The sequence below is a fragment of the Mytilus californianus genome, unplaced genomic scaffold (assembly GCF_021869535.1).
Source record: "Mytilus californianus isolate M0D057914Y unplaced genomic scaffold, xbMytCali1.0.p SCAF_3, whole genome shotgun sequence".
Lineage (NCBI taxonomy): Eukaryota > Metazoa > Mollusca > Bivalvia > Mytilida > Mytilidae > Mytilus > Mytilus californianus.
Window position 1 is genome coordinate 20,606,393 of NW_026262679.1, and position 24,672 is coordinate 20,631,064.

The following is a 24,672-nucleotide window of genomic DNA, read 5'->3' on the forward strand; positions in this document are numbered from 1 at the left end:
TTTATATATTTTCATGGATATTGTTGTATATATATTTATTTTTTATATAGGTTTCTTCAAAGAATTAATGGTAAGGTAGCTGTGGAACCGTTACAATAAGCTCTTAAGTCTTTATAATATATCATAAGGACCTAATTAAGAGCTATGGTTCCGCACCATATAGTAAGATTGGTTGATTTATTTCATTTTATATATATTTTCATGTATATTGTTGTATATATATTTATTTTTTATATAGGTTTCTTCAAAGAATTGATGGTAAGGTAGCTGTGGAACGGTAGCTCTTAGGTCTTTATAATATATCATAAGGACCTAATTAAGAGCTATGGTTCCGCACCTAATTGTAAGATTGGTTGATTTATTTCATTTTATATATTTTCATGTGTATATGGTTGTATATATATTTATTTTTTATATAGGTTTCTTCAAAGAATTGATGGTAAGGTAGCTGCGGAACCATAGCTCTTAGGTCTTTATAATATATCATAAGGACCTAATTAAGAGCTAAGGTTCCGCACCTAATAGTAAGATTAGTTGATTTATTTCATTTTATATATTTTCATGTATATTGTTGTATATATATTTATTTTTTATATAGATTTCTTCAAAGAATTGATGGTAAGGTAGCTGTGGAACCGTAGCTCTTAAGTCTTTATAATATATCATAAGGACCTAATTAAGAGCTATGGTTCCGCACCTAATAGTAAGATTGGTTGATTAATTTCATTATGTATATTGTTGTATATATATTTATTTTTTATATAGGTTTCTTCAAAGAAATGATGGTAAGGTAGCTGCAGAACCGTAGCTCTTAGGTCTTTAAAGACCTAAATAAGAGCTATGGTTCCGCACCTAATAGTAAGATTGGTGGATTTATTTCATTTTATATATTTTCATGGATATTGTTGTCTATATATTTATTTTTTATATAGGTTTCTTCAAAGAATTGATGGTAAGGTAGCTGTGGAACCGTAGCTCTTAGGTCTTTACAATATATCATAAGGACCTAATTAAGAGCTACGGTTCTGCACCTAATAGTAAGATTGGTTGATTATTTTCATTTTATATATTTTCATGGATATTGTTGTATATATATTTATTTTTTATATAGGTTTCTTCAAAGAATTGATGGTAAGGTAGCTGTGGAACCGTAGCTCTAAGTTTTTATAATATATCATAAGGACCTAATTAAGAGCTATGGTTCCGCACCTAATAGTAAGATTGGTTGATTTATTTTTTATATTGGTTTCTTCAAAGAATTGATGGTAAGGTAGCTGCAGAACTGTAGCTCTTAGGTCTTTATGATATATCATAAGGACCTAATTAAGAGCTATGGTTCCGCACCTAATAGTAAGATTGGTGGATTTATTTCATTTTTGTCGAGCCTTCGACTTTTGTCGAAAAAGCGAGACATAGCAATCCTACATTCCGTCGGCGTCGTCGTCGTCGGCGGCGTCCACAAATATTCACTCTGTGGTTAAAGTTTTTGAAATTTTAATAACTTTCTTAAACTATCCTAGATTTCTACCAAACTTGGACAGAAGCTTGTTTATGATCATAAGATTATATTCAAATGTAAATTTTGTGAAAAAAAAATTCCATTTTTTCCGTATTTTACTTATAAGTGGACTTAGTTTTTCTGCCAGGAAACATTACATTCACTCTGTGGTTAAAGTTTTTGAAATTTTAATAACTTTCTTAAACTATCCCGGATTTCTACCAAACTTGGAAAGAAGCTTGTTTATGATCATAAGATAGTATCCAGAAGTAAATTTTGTAAAAAAAAAATTCCATTTTTTCTGTATTTTACTTATAAATGGACTTAGTTTTCTGCCAGTTAACATTACATTCACTCTGTGGTTAAAGTTTTTAAAATTTTAACAACTTTCTTAAACTATCCTGGATTTGTACCACACTTGGACAGAAGCTTGTTTATGATCAAAAGCTAGTATCTAGAAGGAAATTTTGATAAAATTTTGTTCCATTTTTTCTGTATTTTACTTATAAATGGACTTAGTTTTTCTTCCAGTCAACATTACATACATTCTGCAGTTTAAGTTTTTAAAACATTTATTAGATTCATAAATTATCCTGGATTTTACCAAACTTGGACAGAAGCTACTTACAATCAAAAGATAGTATAGAGAGGAATATTTTTATTAATTTTTTTCCTCATTTTTGTTGAGCCTGCGATTAACACCAAAAGTAGGCGAGACACTGGGTTCCGCGGAACCCTTACAAATTTTTTATATTTTCATGTGTATATGGTTGTATATATATTTATTTTTTAAATAGGTTTCTTCAAAGAATTGATGGTAAGGTAACTGCGGAACCCTAGCTCTTAAGTCTTTATAATATATCATAAGGACCTAATTTAGAGCTATGGTTCCGCACCTAATAGTAAGATTGGTTGATTATTTTCATTTTATATATTTTCATGGATATTGTTGTATATATATTTATTTTTTATATAGGTTTCTTCAAAGAATTGATGGTAAGGTAGCTGTGGAACCGTAGCTCTTAAGTCTTTATAATATATCATAAGGACCTAATTAAGAGCTATGGTTCCGCACCTAATAGTAAGATTGGTTGATTTATTTCATTTTATATATTTTCATGTGTGTATGGTTGTATATATATTTATTTTTTATATAGGTTTCTTCAAAGAATTGATGGTAAGGTAGCTGCGGAACCGTAGCTCTTAGGTCTTTATAATATATCATAAGGACCTAATTAAGAGCTATGGTTCCGCACCTAATAGTAAGATTAGTTGATTTATTTCATTTTATATATTTTCATGTATATTGTTGTATATATATTTATTTTTTATATAGGTTTCTTCAAAGAATTGATGGTAAGGTAGCTGTGGAACTGTAGCTCTTAAGTCTTTATAATATATCATAAGGACCTAATTAAGAGCTATGGTTCCCCACCTAATAGTAAGATTGGTTGATTTATTTCATTTTATACATTTTCATGTGTATATGGTTGTATATATATTTATTTTTTATATAGGTTTCTTCAAAGAATTGATGGTAAGATAGCTGCGGAACGGTAGCTTTTAGGTCTTTATAATATACCATAAGGACCTAATTAAGAGCTATGGTTCCGCCCCTAATAGTAAGATTAGTTGATTTATTTAATTTTATATATTTTTATGTATATTGTTGTATATATATTTATTTTTTATATAGGTTTCTTCAAAGAATTGATGGTAAGGTAGCTGCGGAACCGTAGCTCTTAGGTCTTTGTAATATATCATAAGGACCTAATTAAGAGCTATGGTTCTGCACCTAATAGTAAGATTGGTTGACTTATTTCATTTTATATATTTTTATGTATATTGTTGTATATATATTTATTTTTTATATAGGTTTCTTCAAAGAATTGATGGTAAGGTAGCTGTGGAACTGTAGCTCTTAGGTCTTTATAATATATCATAAGGACCTAATTAAGAGCTATGGTTCCGCACCTAATAGTAGGAAACGTTGATTTATTTCATTTTATATATATTTTCATGTATATTGTTGTATATATATTTATTTTTTATATAGGTTTCTTCAAAGAATTGATGGTTAGGTAACTGCAGAACCATAGCGCTTAGGTCTTTATAATATATCATAAGGACCTAATTAAGAGCTATGGATCCGCACCTAATTAAGATTGGTTGATTTTTTTCATTTTTTATATTTTCATGTGTATATGGTTGTATATATATTTATTTTTTAAATAGGTTTCTTCAAAGAATTGATGGTAAGGTAGCTGCGGAACCGTAGCTCTTAAGTCTTTATAATATATCATAAGGACCTAATTAAGAGCTATGGTTCCACATCTAATAGTAAGATTGGTTGATTATTTTCATTTTATATATTTTCATGGATATTGTTGTATACATATTTATTTTTTATATAGGTTTCCTCAAAGAATTGATGGTAAGGTAGCTGTGGAACCGTAGCTCTTAAGTCTTTATAATATATCATAAGGACCTAATTATTAAAGAGCTATGGTTCCGCACCTAAGAGTAAGATTGGTTGATTTATTTCATTTTATATATTTTCATGTGTATATGGTTGTATATATATTTATTTTTTATATAGGTTTCTTCAAAGAATTGATGGTAAGATAGCTGCGGAACCGTAGCTCTTAGATCTTTATAATATATCATAAGGACCTAATTAAGGGCTATGGTTCCGCCCCTAATAGTAAGATTAGTTGATTTATTTCATTTTATATATTTTCATGTATATTGTTGTATATATATTTATTTTTTAAATAGGTTTCTTCAAAGAATTGATGGTAAGGTAGCTGTGGAACTGTAGCTCTTGAGTCTTTATAATATATCGTAAGGACCCAATTAAGAGCTATGGTTCCGCACCTAATAGTAAGATTGGTTGATTTATTTCATTATATATATTTTCATGTATATTGTTGTATATATATTTATTTTTTATATCGGTTTCTTCAAAAAATTGATGGTAAGGTAACTGCAGAACCATAGCGCTTAGGTCTTTATGATATATCATAAGGACCTAATTAAGAGCTATGGTTCCGCACCTAATAGTAAGATTGGTTGATTTATTTCATTTTATATATTTTTATGTATATTGTTGTATATATATTTATTTTTTATATAGGTTTCTTCAAAGAATTGATGGTAAGGTAGCTGTGGAACTGTAGCTCTTAAGTCTTTATAATATATCATAAGGACCTAATTAAGAGCTATGGTTCCCCACCTAATAGTAAGATTGGTTGATTTATTTCATTTTATACATTTTCATGTGTATATGGTTGTATATATATTTATTTTTTATATAGGTTTCTTCAAAGAATTGATGGTAAGATAGCTGCGGAACCGTAGCTTTTAGGTCTTTATAATATACCATAAGGACCTAATTAAGAGCTATGGTTCCGCCCCTAATAGTAAGATTAGTTGATTTATTTAATTTTATATATTTTTATGTATATTGTTGTATATATATTTATTTTTTATATAGGTTTCTTCAAAGAATTGATGGTAAGGTAGCTGCGGAACCGTAGCTCTTAGGTCTTTGTAATATATCATAAGGACCTAATTAAGAGCTATGGTTCTGCACCTAATAGTAAGATTGGTTGACTTATTTCATTTTATATATTTTTATGTATATTGTTGTATATATATTTATTTTTTATATAGGTTTCTTCAAAGAATTGATGGTAAGGTAGCTGTGGAACTGTAGCTCTTAGGTCTTTATAATATATCATAAGGACCTAATTAAGAGCTATGGTTCCGCACCTAATAGTAAGATTGGTTGATTTATTTCATTTTATATATATTTTCATGTATATTGTTGTATATATATTTATTTTTTATATAGGTTTCTTCAAAGAATTGATGGTTAGGTAACTGCAGAACCATAGCGCTTAGGTCTTTATAATATATCATAAGGACCTAATTAAGAGCTATGGATCCGCACCTAATTAAGATTGGTTGATTTTTTTCATTTTTTATATTTTCATGTGTATATGGTTGTATATATATTTATTTTTTAAATAGGTTTCTTCAAAGAATTGATGGTAAGGTAGCTGCGGAACCGTAGCTCTTAAGTCTTTATAATATATCATAAGGACCTAATTAAGAGCTATGGTTCCACATCTAATAGTAAGATTGGTTGATTATTTTCATTTTATATATTTTCATGGATATTGTTGTATACATATTTATTTTTTATATAGGTTTCCTCAAAGAATTGATGGTAAGGTAGCTGTGGAACCGTAGCTCTTAAGTCTTTATAATATATCATAAGGACCTAATTATTAAAGAGCTATGGTTCCGCACCTAAGAGTAAGATTGGTTGATTTATTTCATTTTATATATTTTCATGTGTATATGGTTGTATATATATTTATTTTTTATATAGGTTTCTTCAAAGAATTGATGGTAAGATAGCTGCGGAACCGTAGCTCTTAGATCTTTATAATATATCATAAGGACCTAATTAAGGGCTATGGTTCCGCCCCTAATAGTAAGATTAGTTGATTTATTTCATTTTATATATTTTCATGTATATTGTTGTATATATATTTATTTTTTAAATAGGTTTCTTCAAAGAATTGATGGTAAGGTAGCTGTGGAACTGTAGCTCTTGAGTCTTTATAATATATCGTAAGGACCCAATTAAGAGCTATGGTTCCGCACCTAATAGTAAGATTGGTTGATTTATTTCATTATATATATTTTCATGTATATTGTTGTATATATATTTATTTTTTATATCGGTTTCTTCAAAAAATTGATGGTAAGGTAACTGCAGAACCATAGCGCTTAGGTCTTTATGATATATCATAAGGACCTAATTAAGAGCTATGGTTCCGCACCTAATAGTAAGATTGGTTGATTTATTTCATTTTATATATTTTTATGTATATTGTTGTATATATATTTATTTTTTATATAGGTTTCTTCAAAGAATTGATGGTAAGGTAGCTGTGGAACTGTAGCTCTTAAGTCTTTATAATATATCATAAGGACCTAATTAAGAGCTATGGTTCCCCACCTAATAGTAAGATTGGTTGATTTATTTCATTTTATACATTTTCATGTGTATATGGTTGTATATAAATTTATTTTTTAAATAGGTTTCTTCAAAGAATTGATGGTAAGGTAACTGCGGAACCGTAGCTCTTAGGTCTTTATAATATATCATAAGGACCTAATTAAGAGCTATGGTTCCGCACCTAATAGTAAGATTGGTTGATTTATTTCATTTTATATATTTTCATGTATATTGTTGTATTTATATTAATTTTTTATATAGGTTTCTTCAAAGAATTGATGGTAAGGTAGCTGTGGAACTGTAGCTCTTAGGTCTTTATAATATATCATAAGGACCTAATTAAGAGCTATGGTTCCGCACCTAATAGTAAGATTGGTTGATTTATTTCATTTTATATATATTTTCATGTATATTGTTGTATATATATTTATTTTTTATATAGGTTTCTTCAAAGAATTGATGGTTAGGTAACTGCAGAACCATAGCGCTTAGGTCTTTATAATATATCATAAGGACCTAATTAAGAGCTATGGATCCGCACCTAATTAAGATTGGTTGATTTTTTTCATTTTTTATATTTTCATGTGTATATGGTTGTATATATATTTATTTTTTAAATAGGTTTCTTCAAAGAATTGATGGTAAGGTAGCTGCGGAACCGTAGCTCTTAAGTCTTTATAATATATCATAAGGACCTAATTAAGAGCTATGGTTCCACATCTAATAGTAAGATTGGTTGATTATTTTCATTTTATATATTTTCATGGATATTGTTGTATACATATTTATTTTTTATATAGGTTTCCTCAAAGAATTGATGGTAAGGTAGCTGTGGAACCGTAGCTCTTAAGTCTTTATAATATATCATAAGGACCTAATTATTAAAGAGCTATGGTTCCGCACCTAAGAGTAAGATTGGTTGATTTATTTCATTTTATATATTTTCATGTGTATATGGTTGTATATATATTTATTTTTTATATAGGTTTCTTCAAAGAATTGATGGTAAGATAGCTGCGGAACCGTAGCTCTTAGATCTTTATAATATATCATAAGGACCTAATTAAGGGCTATGGTTCCGCCCCTAATAGTAAGATTGGTTGATTTATTTCATTTTATATATTTTCATGTATATTGTTGTATATATATTTATTTTTTAAATAGGTTTCTTCAAAGAATTGATGGTAAGGTAGCTGTGGAACTGTAGCTCTTGAGTCTTTATAATATATCGTAAGGACCCAATTAAGAGCTATGGTTCCGCACCTAATAGTAAGATTGGTTGATTTATTTCATTATATATATTTTCATGTATATTGTTGTATATATATTTATTTTTTATATCGGTTTCTTCAAAAAATTGATGGTAAGGTAACTGCAGAACCATAGCGCTTAGGTCTTTATGATATATCATAAGGACCTAATTAAGAGCTATGGTTCCGCACCTAATAGTAAGATTGGTTGATTTATTTCATTTTATATATTTTTATGTATATTGTTGTATATATATTTATTTTTTATATAGGTTTCTTCAAAGAATTGATGGTAAGGTAGCTGTGGAACTGTAGCTCTTAAGTCTTTATAATATATCATAAGGACCTAATTAAGAGCTATGGTTCCCCACCTAATAGTAAGATTGGTTGATTTATTTCATTTTATACATTTTCATGTGTATATGGTTGTATATATATTTATTTTTTATATAGGTTTCTTCAAAGAATTGATGGTAAGATAGCTGCGGAACCGTAGCTTTTAGGTCTTTATAATATACCATAAGGACCTAATTAAGAGCTATGGTTCCGCCCCTAATAGTAAGATTAGTTGATTTATTTAATTTTATATATTTTTATGTATATTGTTGTATATATATTTATTTTTTATATAGGTTTCTTCAAAGAATTGATGGTAAGGTAGCTGCGGAACCGTAGCTCTTAGGTCTTTGTAATATATCATAAGGACCTAATTAAGAGCTATGGTTCTGCACCTAATAGTAAGATTGGTTGACTTATTTCATTTTATATATTTTTATGTATATTGTTGTATATATATTTATTTTTTATATAGGTTTCTTCAAAGAATTGATGGTAAGATAACTGCAGAACCATAGTGCTTAGGTCTTTATAATATATCATAAGGACCTAATTAAGAGCTATGGATCGACACCTAATAGTAAGATTGGTTAATTTATTTCATTTTATATATTTTCATGTGTATATGGTTGTATATAAATTTATTTCTTAAATAGATTTCTTCAAAGAATTGATGGTAATGTAACTGCGGAACCGTAGCTCTTAGGTCTTTATAATATATCATAAGGACCTAATTAAGAGCTATGGTTCCGCACCTAATAGTAAGATTGGTTGATTTATTTCATTTTATATATTTTCATGTATATTTGTATTTATATTTATTTTTTATATAGGTTTCTTCAAAGAATTGATGGTAAGGTAGCTGCGGAACCGTAGCTCTTAGGTCTTTATAATATATCATAAGGACCTAATTAAGAGCTATGGTTTCACACCTAATAGTAAGATTGGTGGATTATTTTCATTTTATATATTTTCATGGATATTGTTGTATATATATTTATTTTTTATATAGGTTTCTTCAAAGAATTGATGGTAAGGTATCTGTGGAACTGTAGCTCTTAAGTCTTTACAATATATCATAAGGACCTAATTAAGAGCTATGGTTCCCCACCTAATAGTAAGATTGGTTGATTTATTTCATTTTATACATTTTCATGTGTATATGGTTGTATATATATTTATTTTTTATATAGGTTTCTTCAAAGAATTGATGGTAAGATAGCTGCGGAACCGTAGCTTTTAGGTCTTTATAATTTACCATAAGGACCTAATTAAGAGCTATGGTTCCCCACCTAATAGTAAGATTGGTTGATTTATTTCATTTTATACATTTTCATGTGTATATGGTTGTATATATATTTATTTTTTATATAGGTTTCTTCAAAGAATTGATGGTAAGGTAGCTGCGGAACCGTAGCTCTTAGGTCTTTGTAATATATCATAAGGACCTAATTAAGAGCTATGGTTCCGCACCTAATAGTAAGATTGGTTGACTTATTTCATTTTATATATTTTTATGTATATTGTTGTATATATATTTATTTTTTATATAGGTTTCTTCAAAGAATTGATGGTAAGATAACTGCAGAACCATAGCGCTTAGTCTTTATAATATATCATAAGGACCTAATTAAGAGCTATGGATCGACACCTAATAGTAAGATTGGTTAATTTATTTCATTTTATATATTTTCATGTGTATATGGTTGTATATATATTTTTTTTTATATAGGTTTCTTCTAAGAATTGATGGTAAGGTAGCTGCAGAACCGTAGCTCTTAGGTCTTTATAATATATCATAAGGACCTAATTAAGAGCTACGGTTCTGCACCTAATAGTAAGATTAGTTGATTTATTTCATTTTATATATTTTCATGTAAATTGTTGTATATATATTTATTTTTGATATAGGTTTCTTCAAGGAATTGATGGTAAGGTAGCTGTGGAACCGTAGCTCTTAGGTCTTTATAATATATCATAAGGACCTAATTAAGAGCTATGGATCCGCACCTAATTAAGATTGGTTGATTTTTTTCATTTTTTATATTTTCATGTGTATATGGTTGTATATATATTTATTTTTTAAATAGGTTTCTTCAAAGAATTGATGGTAAGGTAGCTGCGGAACCGTAGCTCTTAAGTCTTTATAATATATCATAAGGACCTAATTAAGAGCTATGGTTCCACATCTAATAGTAAGATTGGTTGATTATTTTCATTTTATATATTTTCATGGATATTGTTGTATACATATTTATTTTTTATATAGGTTTCCTCAAAGAATTGATGGTAAGGTAGCTGTGGAACCGTAGCTCTTAAGTCTTTATAATATATCATAAGGACCTAATTATTAAAGAGCTATGGTTCCGCACCTAAGAGTAAGATTGGTTGATTTATTTCATTTTATATATTTTCATGTGTATATGGTTGTATATATATTTATTTTTTATATAGGTTTCTTCAAAGAATTGATGGTAAGATAGCTGCGGAACCGTAGCTCTTAGATCTTTATAATATATCATAAGGACCTAATTAAGGGCTATGGTTCCGCCCCTAATAGTAAGATTGGTTGATTTATTTCATTTTATATATTTTCATGTATATTGTTGTATATATATTTATTTTTTAAATAGGTTTCTTCAAAGAATTGATGGTAAGGTAGCTGTGGAACCATAGCTCTTAGGTCTTTATAATATATCATAAGGACCTAATTGAGAGCTATGGTTCTGCTACTTATAGTAAGATTGGTTGATTTATTTCATTTTGTATATCTTCATGTATATTGTTTATATATATTTATTTTTCATATAGATTTCTTCAAAGAATTGATGGTGAGGTAGCTGCGGAACCGTAGCTCTTAGGTCCTTGTGATATTTTTTGACTATTTGAGGACCATCTATGTTCAATAAATATAAGGACCAAAGAGCTATGGTTCCACAGCTATAAATAGTATGGTTGGTTGATCTATTTCATTTTATATATTTTCATGTATATTGTATATATATTTATTTTTTATATAGGTTTCTTCAAGGAATTGATGGTAAGGTAGCTGCGGAACCGTAGCTCTTAGGTCTTTATAATATATCATAAGGACCTAATTAAGAGCTATGGTTCCGCACCTAATAGTAAGATTGGTAGATTTATTTCATTTTATTTATTTTCATGTATATTGTTGTATATTTATTTATTTTTATATAGGTTTCTTCAAAGAATTGATGGTAAGGTAGCCGCGGAACCTTAGGTCTTTATAATATATCATAAGGACTTAATTAAGAGCTATGGTTCCGCACCTAAAAGTAAGATTAGTATATTTATTTCATTTTATATATTTTCATGTGTATATGGTTGTATATAAATTTATTTTTTAAATAGGTTTCTTCAAAGAATTGATGGTAAGGTAACTGCGGAACCGTAGCTCTTAGGTCTTTATAATATATCATAAGGACCTAATTAAGAGCTATGGTTCCGCACCTAATAGTAAGATTGGTTGATTTATTTTATTTTATATATTTTCATGTATATTGTTGTATTTATATTAATTTTTTATATAGGTTTCTTCAAAGAATTGATGGTAAGGTAGCTGTGGAACTGTAGCTCTTAGGTCTTTATAATATATCATAAGGACCTAATTAAGAGCTATGGTTCCGCACCTAATAGTAAGATTGGTTGATTTATTTCATTTTATATATATTTTCATGTATATTGTTGTATATATATTTATTTTTTATATAGGTTTCTTCAAAGAATTGATGGTTAGGTAACTGCAGAACCATAGCGCTTAGGTCTTTATAATATATCATAAGGACCTAATTAAGAGCTATGGATCCGCACCTAATTAAGATTGGTTGATTTTTTTCATTTTTTATATTTTCATGTGTATATGGTTGTATATATATTTATTTTTTAAATAGGTTTCTTCAAAGAATTGATGGTAAGGTAGCTGCGGAACCGTAGCTCTTAAGTCTTTATAATATATCATAAGGACCTAATTAAGAGCTATGGTTCCACATCTAATAGTAAGATTGGTTGATTATTTTCATTTTATATATTTTCATGGATATTGTTGTATACATATTTATTTTTTATATAGGTTTCCTCAAAGAATTGATGGTAAGGTAGCTGTGGAACCGTAGCTCTTAAGTCTTTATAATATATCATAAGGACCTAATTATTAAAGAGCTATGGTTCCGCACCTAAGAGTAAGATTGGTTGATTTATTTCATTTTATATATTTTCATGTGTATATGGTTGTATATATATTTATTTTTTATATCGGTTTCTTCAAAGAATTGATGGTAAGATAGCTGCGGAACCGTAGCTCTTAGATCTTTATAATATATCATAAGGACCTAATTAAGGGCTATGGTTCCGCCCCTAATAGTAAGATTAGTTGATTTATTTCATTTTATATATTTTCATGTATATTGTTGTATATATATTTATTTTTTAAATAGGTTTCTTCAAAGAATTGATGGTAAGGTAGCTGTGGAACTGTAGCTCTTGAGTCTTTATAATATATCGTAAGGACCCAATTAAGAGCTATGGTTCCGCACCTAATAGTAAGATTGGTTGATTTATTTCATTATATATATTTTCATGTATATTGTTGTATATATATTTATTTTTTATATCGGTTTCTTCAAAAAATTGATGGTAAGGTAACTGCAGAACCATAGCGCTTAGGTCTTTATGATATATCATAAGGACCTAATTAAGAGCTATGGTTCCGCACCTAATAGTAAGATTGGTTGATTTATTTCATTTTATATCTTTTTATGTATATTGTTGTATATATATTTATTTTTTATATAGGTTTCTTCAAAAAATTGATGGTAAGGTAACTGCAGAACCATAGCGCTTAGGTCTTTATAATATATCATAAGGACCTAATTAAGAGCTATGGATCCGCACCTAATAGTAAGATTGCTTAATTTATTTCATTTTATATATTTTCATGTGTATATGGTTGTATTTAAATTTATTTTTTTATATACCGGTAGGTTTCTTCAAAGAATTGATGGTAAGGTAGCTGTGGAACCGTAGCTCTTAAGTCTTTATAATATATCATAAGGACCTAATAAAGAGCTACGGGTCCGCACCTATTAGTGAGATTGGTTGATTTATTTCACTTTATATATTTTCATGTGTATATGGTTGTATATATATTTATTTTTTATATAGGTTTCTTCTAAGAATTGATGGTAAGGTAGCTGCGAAACCGTAGCTATTAGGTCTTTATAATATATCATAAGGACCTAATTAAGAGCTATGGTTCCACATCTAATAGTAAGATTGGTTGATTATTTTCATTTTATATATTTTCATGGATATTGTTGTATACATATTTATTTTTTATATAGGTTTCCTCAAAGAATTGATGGTAAGGTAGCTGTGGAACCGTAGCTCTTAAGTCTTTATAATATATCATAAGGACCTAATTATTAAAGAGCTATGGTTCCGCACCTAAGAGTAAGATTGGTTGATTTATTTCATTTTATATATTTTCATGTGTATATGGTTGTATATATATTTATTTTTTATATCGGTTTCTTCAAAGAATTGATGGTAAGATAGCTGCGGAACCGTAGCTCTTAGATCTTTATAATATATCATAAGGACCTAATTAAGGGCTATGGTTCCGCCCCTAATAGTAAGATTAGTTGATTTATTTCATTTTATATATTTTCATGTATATTGTTGTATATATATTTATTTTTTAAATAGGTTTCTTCAAAGAATTGATGGTAAGGTAGCTGTGGAACTGTAGCTCTTGAGTCTTTATAATATATCGTAAGGACCCAATTAAGAGCTATGGTTCCGCACCTAATAGTAAGATTGGTTGATTTATTTCATTATATATATTTTCATGTATATTGTTGTATATATATTTATTTTTTATATCGGTTTCTTCAAAAAATTGATGGTAAGGTAACTGCAGAACCATAGCGCTTAGGTCTTTATGATATATCATAAGGACCTAATTAAGAGCTATGGTTCCGCACCTAATAGTAAGATTGGTTGATTTATTTCATTTTATATATTTTTATGTATATTGTTGTATATATATTTATTTTTTATATAGGTTTCTTCAAAAAATTGATGGTAAGGTAACTGCAGAACCATAGCGCTTAGGTCTTTATAATATATCATAAGGACCTAACTAAGAGCTATGGATCCGCACCTAATAGTAAGATTGCTTAATTTATTTCATTTTATATATTTTCATGTGTATATGGTTGTATTTAAATTTATTTTTTTATATACCGGTAGGTTTCTTCAAAGAATTGATGGTAAGGTAGCTGTGGAACCGTAGCTCTTAAGTCTTTATAATATATCATAAGGACCTAATAAAGAGCTACGGGTCCGCACCTATTAGTGAGATTGGTTGATTTATTTCACTTTATATATTTTCATGTGTATATGGTTGTATATATATTTATTTTTTATATAGGTTTCTTCTAAGAATTGATGGTAAGGTAGCTGCGGAACCGTAGCTATTAGGTCTTTATAATATATCATAACGACCTAATTAAGAGCTACGGTTCCGCACCTAATAGTAAGATTGGTTGATTTATTTCATTTTATATATTTTCATGTATATTGTTGTATATATATTTATTTTTTATATAGGTTTCTTCAAAGAATTGATGGTAAGGTATCTGCAGAACCGTAGCTCTTAGGTCTTTATAATATATCATAAGGACCTAATTAAGAGCTATGGATCTATACCTAATATTAAGATTGGTTGATTTATTTCATTTTATATATTTTCATGTGTATATGGTTGTATATATATTTATTTTTTATATAGGTTTCTTCTAAGAATTGATGGTAAGGTAGCTGCAGAACCGTAGCTCTTAGGTCTTTATAATATATCATAAGGACCTAATTAAGAGCTACGGTTCTGCACCTAATAGTAAGATTAGTTGATTTATTTCATTTTATATATTTTCATGTAAATTGTTGTATATATATTTATTTTTGATATAGGTTTCTTCAAGGAATTGATGGTAAGGTAGCTGCGGAACCATAGCTCTTAGGTCTTTATAATATATCATAAGGACCTAATTGAGGGCTATGGTTCTGCTACTATAGTAAGATTGGTTGATTTATTTCATTTTGTATATCTTCATGTATATTGTTGTATATATATTTATTTTTCATATAGGTTTCTTCAAAGAATTGATGGTGAGGTAGCTGCGGAACCGTAGCTCTTAGGTCCTTGTGATATTTTTTGACTATTTGAGGACCATCTATGTTCAATAAATATAAGGACCAAAGAGCTATGGTTCCACAGCTATAAATAGTATGGTTGGTTGATCTATTTCATTTTATATATTTTCATGTATATTGTATATATATTTATTTTTTATATAGGTTTCTTCAAGGAATTGATGGTAAGGTAGCTGCGGAACCGTAGCTCTTAGGTCTTTATAATATATCATAAGGACCTAATTAAGAGCTATGGTTCCGCACCTAATAGTAAGATTGGTAGATTTATTTCATTTTATTTATTTTCATGTATATTGTTGTATATTTATTTATTTTTATATAGGTTTCTTCAAAGAATTGATGGTAAGGTAGCCGCGGAACCTTAGGTCTTTATAATATATCATAAGGACTTAATTAAGAGCTATGGTTCCGCACCTAAAAGTAAGATTAGTATATTTATTTCATTTTATTTATTTTCATGTATATTGTTGTATATTTATTTATTTTTATATAGGTTTCTTTAAAGAATTGATGGTAAGGTAGCAGCTGAACCATAGCTCTTAGGTCTTTATAATATATCATAAGGACCTAATTAAGAGCTATGGTTCAGCACCTAATAGTAAGATTGGTTGATTTATTTCATTTTATATATTTTCATGTATATATGGTTGTATATATATTGATTTTTTATATAGGTTTTTTCATAGAATTGATGGTAAGGAAGCTGCGGAACCGTAGCTCTTAGGTCTTTATAATATATCATAAGGACCTAATTAAGAGCTATGGTTCCGCACCTAATAGTAAGATTGGTTGATTTATTTCATTTTATATATTATCATGTATATTGTTGTATATATATTTATTTTTTATATAGGTTTCTTCACAGAATTGATGGTAAGGAGCTGCAGAACCATAGCTCTTAGGTCTTTATAATATATCATAAGGACCTAATTAAGAGCTATGGTTCTGCACCTAATAGTAAGATTGGTTGATTTATTTCATTTTATATATTTTCATGTATATTGTTGTATATTTATTTATTTTTATATAGGTTTCTTTAAAGAATTGATGGTAAGGTAGCAGCTGAACCGTAGCTCTTAGGTCTTGATAATATATCATAAGGACCTAATTAAGAGCTATGGTTCTGCACCTAATAGTAAGATTGGTAGATTTATTTCATTTTATTTATTTTCATGTATATTGATGTATATTTATTTATTTTTATATAGGTTTCTTCAAAGAATTGATGGTAAGGTAGCTGCAGAACAGTAGCTCTTAGGTCTTTATAATATATCATAAGGACCTAATTAAGAGCTATGGTTCCGCACCTAAAAGTAAGATTGGTAGATTTATTTCATTTTATTTATTTTCATGTATATTGTTGTATATTTATTTATTTTTATATAGGTTTCTGCAAAGAATTGATGGTAAGGTAGCTGTGGAACTGTAGCTCTTAGGTCTTCATAATTTATCATAAGGACCTAATTAAGAGCTATAGTTCCGCACCTAATAGTAAGATTGGTTGATTTATTTCATTTTATATATTTTCATGTATATATTGTTGTATATATATTTATTTTTTATATAGGTTTCTTCACAGAATTGATGGTAAGGTAGCTGCAGAGCCATAGCTCTTAGGTCTTTATAATATATCATAAGGACCTAATTAAGAGCTATGGTTCCGCACCTAATAGTAAGATTGGTTGATTTATTTCATTTTATATATTTTCATGTATATTGTTGTATATATATTTATTTTTTATATAGGTTTCCTCAAAGAATTGATGGTAAGGTAGCTGTGGAACCGTAGCTCTTAGGTCTTTATAATATATCATAAGGACCTAATTAAGAGCTATGGATCTATACCTAATATTAAGATTGGTTGATTTATTTCATTTTATATATTTTCATGTGTATATGGTTGTATATATATTTATTTTTTATATAGGTTTCTTCTAAGAATTGATGGTAAGGTAGCTGCAGAACCGTAGCTCTTAAGTCTTTATAATATATCATAAGGACCTAATTAAGAGCTACGGTTCTGCACCTAATAGTAAGATTAGTTGATTTATTTCATTTTATATATTTTCATGTAAATTGTTGTATATATATTTATTTTTGATATAGGTTTCTTCAAGGAATTGATGGTAAGGTAGCTGCGGAACCATAGCTCTTAGGTCTTTATAATATATCATAAGGACCTAATTGAGAGCTATGGTTCTGCTACTATAGTAAGATTGGTTGATTTATTTCATTTTGTATATCTTCATGTATATTGTTGTATATATATTTATTTTTCATATAGGTTTCTTCAAAGAATTGATGGTGAGGTAGCTGCGGAACCGTAGCTCTTAGGTCCTTGTGATATTTTTTGACTATTTGAGGACCATCTATGTTCAATAAATATAAGGACCAAAGAGCTATGGTTCCACAGCTATAAATAGTATGGTTGGTTGATCTATTTCATTTTATATATTTTCATGTATATTGTATATATATTTATTTTTTATATAGGTTTCTTCAAGGAATTGATGGTAAGGTAGCTGCGGAACCGTAGCTCTTAGGTCTTTATAATATATCATAAGGACCTAATTAAGAGCTATGGTTCCGCACCTAATAGTAAGATTGGTAGATTTATTTCATTTTATTTATTTTCATGTATATTGTTGTATATTTATTTATTTTTATATAGGTTTCTTCAAAGAATTGATGGTAAGGTAGCCGCGGAACCTTAGGTCTTTATAATATATCATAAGGACTTAATTTAGAGCTATGGTTCCGCACCTAAAAGTAAGATTAGTATATTTATTTCATTTTATTTATTTTCATGTATATTGTTGTATATTTATTTATTTTTATATAGGTTTCTTTAAAGAATTGATGGTAAGGTAGCAGCTGAACCGTAGCTCTTAGGTCTTTATAATATATCATAAGGACCTAATTAAGAGCTATGGTTCAGCACCTAATAGTAAGATTGGTTGATTTATTTCATTTTATATATTTTCATGTATATATGGTTGTATATATATTGATTTTTTATATAGGTTTTTTCATAGAATTGATGGTAAGGAAGCTGCGGAACCGTAGCTCTTAGGTCTTTATAATATATCATAAGGACCTAATTAAGAGCTATGGTTCCGCACCTAATAGTAAGATTGGTTGATTTATTTCATTTTATATATTTTCATGTATATTGTTGTATATATATTTATTTTTTATATAGGTTTCTTCACAGAATTGATGGTAAGGAGCTGCAGAACCATAGCTCTTAGGTCTTTATAATATATCATAAGGACCTAATTAAGAGCTATGGTTCTGCACCTAATAGTAAGATTGGTTGATTTATTTCATTTTATATATTTTCATGTATATTGTTGTATATTTATTTATTTTTAAATAGGTTTCTTTAAAGAATTGATGGTAAGGTAGCAGCTGAACCGTAGCTCTTAGGTCTTGATAATATATCATAAGGACCTAATTAAGAGCTATGGTTCTGCACCTAATAGTAAGATTGGTAGATTTATTTCATTTTATTTATTTTCATGTATATTGTTGTATATTTATTTATTTTTATATAGGTTTCTTCAAAGAATTGATGGTAAGGTAGCTGCAGAACAGTAGCTCTTAGGTCTTTATAATATATCATAAGGACCTAATTAAGAGCTATGGTTCCGCACCTAAAAGTAAGATTGGTAGATTTATTTCATTTTATTTATTTTCATGTATATTGTTGTATATTTATTTATTTTTATATAGGTTTCTGCAAAGAATTGATGGTAAGGTAGCTGTGGAACTGTAGCTCTTAGGTCTTTATAATTTATCATAAGGACCTAATTAAGAGCTATAGTTCCGCACCTAATAGTAAGATTGGTTGATTTATTTCATTTTATATATTTTCATGTATATATTGTTGTATATATATTTATTTTTTATATAGGTTTCTTCACAGAATTGATGGTAAGGTAGCTGCAGAGCCATAGCTCTTAGGTCTTTATAATATATCATAAGGACCTAATTAAGAGCTATGGTTCCGCACCTAATAGTAAGATTGGTTGATTTATTTCATTTTATATATTTTCATGTATATTGTTGTATATATATTTATTTTTTATATAGGTTTCCTCAAAGAATTGATGGTAAGGTAGCTGTGGAACCGTAGCTCTTAGGTCTTTATAATATATCATAAGGACCTAATTAAGAGCTATGGATCTATACCTAATATTAAGATTGGTTGATTTATTTCATTTTATATATTTTCATGTGTATATGGTTGTATATATATTTATTTTTTATATAGGTTTCTTCTAAGAATTGATGGTAAGGTAGCTGCAGAACCGTAGCTCTTAGGTCTTTATAATATATCATAAGGACCTAATTAAGAGCTACGGTTCTGCACCTAATAGTAAGATTAGTTGATTTATTTCATTTTATATATTTTCATGTAAATTGTTGTATATATATTTATTTTTGATATAGGTTTCTTCAAGGAATTGATGGTAAGGTAGCTGCGGAACCATAGCTCTTAGGTCTTTATAATATATCATAAGGACCTAATTGAGAGCTATGGTTCTGCTACTATAGTAAGATTGGTTGATTTATTTCATTTTGTATATCTTCATGTATATTGTTGTATATATATTTATTTTTCATATAGGTTTCTTCAAAGAATTGATGGTGAGGTAGCTGCGGAACCGTAGCTCTTAGGTCCTTGTGATATTTTTTGACTATTTGAGGACCATCTATGTTCAATAAATATAAGGACCAAAGAGCTATGGTTCCACAGCTATAAATAGTATGGTTGGTTGATCTATTTCATTTTATATATTTTCATGTATATTGTATATATATTTATTTTTTATATAGGTTTCTTCAAGGAATTGATGGTAAGGTAGCTGCGGAACCGTAGCTCTTAGGTCTTTATAATATATCATAAGGACCTAATTAAGAGCTATGGTTCCGCACCTAATAGTAAGATTGGTAGATTTATTTCATTTTATTTATTTTCATGTATATTGTTGTATATTTATTTATTTTTATATAGGTTTCTTCAAAGAATTGATGGTAAGGTAGCCGCGGAACCTTAGGTCTTTTTAATATATCATAAGGACTTAATTAAGAGCTATGGTTCCGCACCTAAAAGTAAGATTAGTATATTTATTTCATTTTATTTATTTTCATGTATATTGTTGTATATTTATTTATTTTTATATAGGTTTCTTTAAAGAATTGATGGTAAGGTAGCAGCTGAACCGTAGCTCTTAGGTCTTTATAATATATCATAAGGACCTAATTAAGAGCTATGGTTCAGCACCTAATAGTAAGATTGGTTGATTTATTTCATTTTATATATTTTCATGTATATATGGTTGTATATATATTGATTTTTTATATAGGTTTTTTCATAGAATTGATGGTAAGGAAGCTGCGGAACCGTAGCTCTTAGGTCTTTATAATATATCATAAGGACCTAATTAAGAGCTATGGTTCCGCACCTAATAGTAAGATTGGTTAATTTATTTCATTTTATATCTTTTCATGTATATTGTTGTATATATATTTATTTTTTATATAGGTTTCTTCACAGAATTGATGGTAAGGAGCTGCAGAACCATAGCTCTTACGTCTTTATAATATATCATAAGGACCTAATTAAGAGCTATGGTTCTGCACCTAATAGTAAGATTGGTTGATTTATTTCATTTTATATATTTTCATGTATATTGTTGTATATTTATTTATTTTTATATAGGTTTCTTTAAAGAATTGATGGTAAGGTAGCAGCTGAACCGTAGCTCTTAGGTCTTGATAATATATCATAAGGACCTAATTAAGAGCTATGGTTCTGCACCTAATAGTAAGATTGGTAGATTTATTTCATTTTATTTATTTTCATGTATATTGTTGTATATTTATTTATTTTTATATAGGTTTCTTCAAAGAATTGATGGTAAGGTAGCTGCAGAACAGTAGCTCTTAGGTCTTTATAATATATCATAAGGACCTAATTAAGAGCTATGGTTCCGCACCTAAAAGTAAGATTGGTAGATTTATTTCATTTTATTTATTTTCATGTATATTGTTGTATATTTATTTATTTTTATATAGGTTTCTGCATAGAATTGATGGTAAGGTAGCTGTGGAACTGTAGCTCTTAGGTCTTTATAATTTATCATAAGGACCTAATTAAGAGCTATAGTTCCGCACCTAATAGTAAGATTGGTTGATTTATTTCATTTTATATATTTTCATGTATATATTGTTGTATATATATTTATTTTTTATATAGGTTTCTTCACAGAATTGATGGTAAGGTAGCTGCAGAGCCATAGGTCTTAGGTCTTTATAATATATCATAAGGACCTAATTAAGAGCTATGGTTCCGCACCTAATAGTAAGATTGGTTGATTTATTTCATTTTATATATTTTCATGTATATTGTTGTATATATATTTATTTTTTATATAGGTTTCCTCAAAGAATTGATGGTAAGGTAGCTGTGGAACCGTAGCTCTTAAGTCTTTATAATATATCATAAGGACCTAATTAAGAGCTATGGTTCCGCACCTAATAGTAAGATTGGTTGATTTATTTCATTTTATATATTTTCATGTATATTGTTGTATATATATTTATTTTTTATATAGGTTTCTTCAAAGAACTGATGGTAAGGTAGCTGTGGAACTGTAGCTCTTAAGTCTTTATAATATATCATAAGGACCTAATTAAGAGCTATGGTTCAGCACCTAATAGTAAGATTGGTTGATTTATTTCATTTTATATATTTTCATGTATATTGTTGTATATATATTTATTTTTTATATAGGTTTCTTCACAGAATTGATGGTAAGGTAGCTGCAGAACCATGGCTCTTAGGTCTTTGTAATATATCATAAGGACCTAATTAAGAGCTATGGTTCAGCACCTAATAGTAAGATTGGTTGATTTATTTCATTTTATATATTTTCATGTATATTGTTGTATATATATTTATTTTTTATATAGGTTTCTTCAAAGAACTGATGGTAAGGTAGCTGCAGAACAGTAGCTCTTAGGTCTTTATAATATATCATAAGGACCTAATTAATAGCTATGGTTCCGCACCTAATAGTAAGATTGGTTGATTTATTTCATTTTATATATTTTCATGTATATTGTTGTATATATATTTATTTTTTATATAGGTTTCTTCAAAGAACTGATGGTAAGGTAGCTGCGGAACTGTAGCCCTTAAGTCTCTTTGATATTTTTTGACTATTTGAGGAACATCTATGTTCAATAAAATAAATTTGTAATAAAATCTATGTTCCGCAAAATACATTTGACCCCTGTTTTATATAACACGGTAGTTTCTGACTTTTCATTTTGGTCAGATTCTTTTAATCATATGCATTTGCTTTGCAAATGAATGTTTTTCATTGGATAATTTAACAGTTTTTCCCATTTTATTATATTTTATGATAAATTAGAGTTCAAACTTGTGTATTGTTACTTTTGTTGACTAGTATATTTATATTTCATTTCAGAGTTCACTCACAGATGTTTAATTTGTAATTTTGGATTTTTGCAGATTCAGCTTAGAGAGGATGTTTCAGTTGTCGACCTTGAATATGGCTAACAGACCAGGAAGAGTGGCATATAGATTTCCGTAACTCTATAATACCTTATTATTATATATTTTATTTTTATCACAGATGAAGCTAAATCTACTGTAAGCTTTTAAGAGAGCCTGCTTTGATAGAAGTGACAACAATTTTTCAAACATCACTAATCTTTATTATTTGTTTCCATTACAAAGTTCTTACTGAGATATTTAGGTTACAATACTGTATTTATTATTTCTGATGGTCTTTATATGTCCTATGTGTGTAATTGTTTGTTTTAAAGAAATAAAATATGGTATTGACTATTGATTTTAATGGGATAAAACAAACAGAAGAAATCAACTTAAATACCTTTATAAAGTATCAACACCATTTTAAGAAAGTTTTGCAAATACTTATGGTATGATATTATACACCATTACATGTACATTGGCCAGTTGAATTCTTATCAGGATAATTAAAACAAAAAAAATTAAAAGATAACTGTATTAGACATTATAAATGTTTTTCTCACAGTAGCCAATTGTGAATGGTGAGAACATATTTTCCAAGTTAGAAAACTGAAAACTAAAAATTGTGAAAACATCTACCCAACCGAGAATTATTTTACCAGTTTAATATTTAAAGAAACAAGTTGTACCAAGTATATTAACAAGATTTTCTAAAAAAATAGCAAGAGTAAATCCTGAGATTGGAATAGAGCTTCCAAGATTTGTTAATTCAATGGGAGATAACTCTGTAAAATATGCAGATTTTAATGCAGTTGATATTCAAATCATTATTCTTTGACTTCCTTTTAGTTTTCCATCTTTATATATTAATTTTACAAACTTAGGTGTTGATGTTATACTATTGTGAACATGTAGTAAGAAATCAAAACAATATTTAGTAAATGTTTATGTTGACAGAAATGGATTTATAAAATATATAATAATGTATCCATTTTAATTCCTTTTTAGGTAACCTTTCTGTGACATGATTTTCATGGTGTTGGATTATAAAACTTTGGGGTCTAATACATCTAAAAGGAAGGTAAGTACCAGAATGTTATTCCAGTTTTGAAGAGAAAAAAAAAAACCAAATGTATTATAAAATTTCTTTGGAAAATTCTCTAGGCTTTTAGGAGTTGGTCAGAAGTCTACTCTTTCGTTTATCAGCTACCATTATATAAGTAAATCTTAGGATCTGATGTAATTACATAAAAAGTTTGCTGGGTTGCTGGATAGCTTTAGACGATTTATAATTACACAATTTATACACATGTTCTCAACATCTATTACACATTTATAGACTACCATTGTTTATATTAAATATATATAAGTATACCAACAATGATCAGTTTAAACAATTTTTGATGATGAAGCATTTTATATTTCAGGTTAACATCACAGCTTGTCCGTAAGGATTGAGGTCGGGAATGGCCATTGGAGCTGACTTTTTTGGTAAGAGAATTGTACATAGATTTATGAACTATTCAACTTAGAGCATGTCACTAGATTTTTGTCTCGCTTGACAGAGTCAAAAAGCTAGACTTAGGTATGCTGTTTCCGGCGGCGGCTGCAGTGTCAACAATGTATTAGTTTGTGATTAGGTCTAGTTTGTGGTGAACCACAAGTTGTAGGTCAATCATATTTGGTATACAGTTGTATTAGCATTGGCACATCTCAATTCCATGGAGATTATTTGGCCCTGCCCCCTCAGTCATGGTCTATTGACTTTGAAACTTTTGCTTATTTTACG

General features: G+C 28.3%; 1 long non-coding RNA gene across 2 annotated transcripts in view; it reads left to right on the top strand.

The window, feature by feature from the left end:
• The window catches only part of LOC127734096 (uncharacterized), a 53,482-nt gene that overhangs the window by 21,434 nt on the left and 7,376 nt on the right, over positions 1-24,672 (top strand). Inside the window, exons 3-4 of one of the 2 annotated variants that reach the window (XR_007997420.1) lie at positions 23,892-23,964; positions 24,311-24,374. This is a non-coding gene — a long non-coding RNA (uncharacterized LOC127734096). Of the gene's footprint in view, positions 1-23,008; positions 23,965-24,310; positions 24,375-24,672 lie in introns of those variants that run through there. The other variant, XR_007997419.1, reaches the window with a different exon arrangement.